The sequence below is a fragment of the Pteropus vampyrus genome, unplaced genomic scaffold (assembly GCF_000151845.1).
Source record: "Pteropus vampyrus isolate Shadow unplaced genomic scaffold, Pvam_2.0 Scaffold16, whole genome shotgun sequence".
Taxonomy (NCBI): Eukaryota; Metazoa; Chordata; class Mammalia; order Chiroptera; family Pteropodidae; genus Pteropus; species Pteropus vampyrus.
Window position 1 is genome coordinate 6,427,966 of NW_011888797.1, and position 3,476 is coordinate 6,431,441.

Here is a 3,476-nt window from a genome sequence, read left to right on the forward strand (position 1 = left end):
GCTAATTGGAAAGTTGCTATGTGCGATGCACTATATATGAATTGTATTCTCAAGAAGTCCTCAATTCAATAAGAGAGATATAATAGCTATAAAAACTATAGTAACAGGTACAGATGTATGCATTTCTAGAGAAGGAGAAGGGAACGATTTATTTCTCCAGAGAAGATAAAATAGGATTCATGAAGGAGGAAATACTTATGCTGGGCTTTGAAGATTTGGTATGATTTATGTGTGTAGAAACTGAAGGGATGGACTGCTCAGAAGGGGTGACAGCATGAGAAACTGCATGGCAGTATTAAAGTACTCACCATGTACAAGAAAGAAAGAATAATTAAGGTTGATAGGAGCATAGGATTCGAGAATAAGAGTGGTGGGAAATAAAATCAGAAAGCTGGATGAGACCAAGGCAAGAAGTGATATAGAGAGTTTAAACAATTTCTGTGAAAGCCAGTGACAGATTTTGAGCAGGAGAAGGCCAGGCTCAGAGTTGTGATTCAGAGTGAAGAGTCCAGAAATGATATGCATGTAGATTAGTAAAGAGAGAGTCCAGAGATCATTGCAGTTATCTAAATCAAAAGTAATTAGTGTCCAAACCAAGGTCACAGCCATCAAAACAACAAGGAGATGATGCAGGTGGGAGATATTAAGGATACAAAACCTCTGGGATTTTTTAAGCTGTTGGTTGTTGATCAAGAAACAACTGGAATCGAATGCTTCTGATAAGGGAAGGCATAAGCAGAGAGTTAGGAAGAAGTGGGAAGTGTAGACAACTCTCTGAAGGAATATAACAGCAAAGAAAAGAGGAGGGAGAGCATGGCAGGGAAGAGAGATGATTTTGGAATGGGGGGCTTGAGCACATATGTATTCTTAGGAGGATTCAGGAAGAGGCAGGGCTTTAAGAGGCAAGAGAGAGGAATTGATGAAGCAGGGCCTCCGAGGAAGCAGGAGCTGGAATCAGCACAGGAGGAGGAACTACCCTCACCTGCTGCGTGACCAGTGAGAGTGATCCTCACCTGAATTGGCCTCAGGACCATGTCTAACAGGCAGGACACCCTGACCCTTCTCATCTGCTGAGTGGAGCACCCCTGGGCAACGCCTCCCCGTGCTGCGTGGAGAATGCCAGCTTAGGAGGCCACCTCTGGGCCTCTGGTAATACTAGCATGACAATTCCTTAGCTTCCGGTTGTCCTTTTTAATTTATCACCTGAAAAGTGATTTACAACCCAAACATGTTATGCTTCGATAAGACCATTGTCTTTTGGTTCTTCCCTACCACAGATTCAACTTACTAACCAGAACAGACTCTCGACACCAAACTCTATAAAAGTTCTTAGGTCTCTTCCCCCTGCCATGCTGCTTCTATATCCTTTTCACTTTTATTCTCTGTTCTCCATACATGAAAATGTCGATGATCACAACTAAAAGTTGCAGAGAGAGTATTTAACATCTACAAAGTGTTTTCTCATTTGAGTATCTAACGACCCTAGGGAGTGGGTATAATCATTAAACCCATCCTTCACATAAGGAAACTGAGGCTCAGAGAAGTGAAATGTCTTGTGCAAGCGCTGACAGGTAATAAGTAGCAAAGCCAGGATGTGAATCCAAGATCCTAAGACTCCAGAGTTCATGCTGGAAGGAGCTACACCATCCAAACGCTCCATCTGAACTATTTCCCCTCTGAGGCACTTTCACAAACTTTTACTGACAGAAGACTCACAATAATTATTATCCCCATTTTACAGATCAAGAAACTGAAGCTTAGGGATATCAAGTGTCTTTAGCCTGTGCCTGACTTTTATACAAATGAGCTATTGACTATGTGTCTGTAAGTCAAGTGTCACAAAGGATGAAGGAAGAGAGGCATTTTCCCAGTTCACGAACACTATAGAATTCCCATTTCTGCATCATCTTTGATGATATGTGCATGTTCTTTCATTTTGTTCTTTGTCTTCACAAATAAATATGGTTGGCCAGCTTATATCAGTAAATGCCAAATTGAAGCTAAAAATTTATTGATTCGTCTGCTCCATGTTCTCCCTCTTGGTTCTTAATAGTGTTACATTTCTGAGAGCTATATTTCTTAGTGCTAATATCAATGTCATCAATTTTCTATTTTCCACTCATTTTTATAAACAGTGAAGAAAAAATGAAATAAAATGGCCAACATTCATTAAGTGCCTTACTATTTTGTGCAGTACCCATGAAAATGTGCATTGAGTCCACAATCACGTACGCTGCATTATCAAGTGTTTTCTGAGAAGAGAGAAATTCTGTTTTAATTAGGTGTGGATGAGAACCCAGTCTCCCACTTAGAAATTGACATGTCTGATGCTTAAAGGAATTTTCCACAGGTGGGTTTTTGCCTTCCTACATTTCAAGCCTTGTTTCTCTTCCACCCCCACTTCCTATTAGTGCCAGGCTCTGTAGGACACTTTCACAGCACTGAGCGATCTCTAGCCCTACCCCTTTGGGTTATAATGATGGATGAGTGTCATGGTGAGTCATAGGAGTATTCTGGAAGCCATTCCCACACTAGGCAGTAGGCAATAGTGTAACCATACACATAACTTACTGTGAACTGCATAATCCTCTCATCAGATCCAAACTAAATGGTTTAAGTCAGAGCCCCAAAATACCTGTGACCATTTTAATGCCACCCGACTGAGTGAAAGTAGTTGGATGAGGAAGTATTATTAAAATATCTTCCTTATGCAATTATATATGCAATTATACATATAATTATACACACACACACACACACACACACACACACACACACACACACGCACACACACACACACACACAAAATCTTACTGCCAAGGGCCCACCCGGGGCCATAGAAGAAGCCTGTACAAGTGAGCCTAGGTACCTGAAGCTTCAATACTTCAAGGTAAACTGTATGTTCTGTCACTACTAAACTGGAGTCATCTGGACTCTGTGTGTCACCAGGAATGGGCATTGTGGTACAAGGGATGAAAGTGCCGATAAGAGAAGCAAGTCGGTGATAACCTAGTGCGGGGGTCAGCAAACTATGGCTCACAGGTCCACAGCCTGTTTTTGCAAATAAAGTTTTATTGGAACACAGTTACACTCATTCACTTATGTATTGTCTATGGCGGATTTCGCACTACAATGGCAGCATAGAGTATTTGAAACAGAGACTGGTCCACAATTTTGGGGAAATTGTGAAGGTCTCGAAGAAGAGGAAAATGAGGCAAGAAAAACTAATGCTGGATTCAAACTCTTGGGATTTAATTCTGGTTCCATCATTTCATGACTGTGCCTTTGGGCAAGTTTCTCAACTTTTCCGAGCCTCAATCTTTCTTCATTTGTAAATGAGGATAATAGTTCTTCTATCATAAATTTGCTATGAGGATTAAATGATGCCCTGTATGTAAAGTGCTGGCACAGTACTTGACATAAAGCCAGGGTTCCATACAGGTCATAGGCTATTATTAGCTAACAGCCTCAAAGAT

General features: G+C 41.1%; 1 protein-coding gene across 2 annotated transcripts in view; it reads left to right on the forward strand.

Annotated features, from left to right (window-relative positions):
- The window catches only part of BTBD11 (BTB domain containing 11), a 354,686-nt gene that overhangs the window by 50,859 nt on the left and 300,351 nt on the right, over window positions 1-3,476 (forward strand). The gene's annotated exons all lie outside the window — the stretch shown is intronic.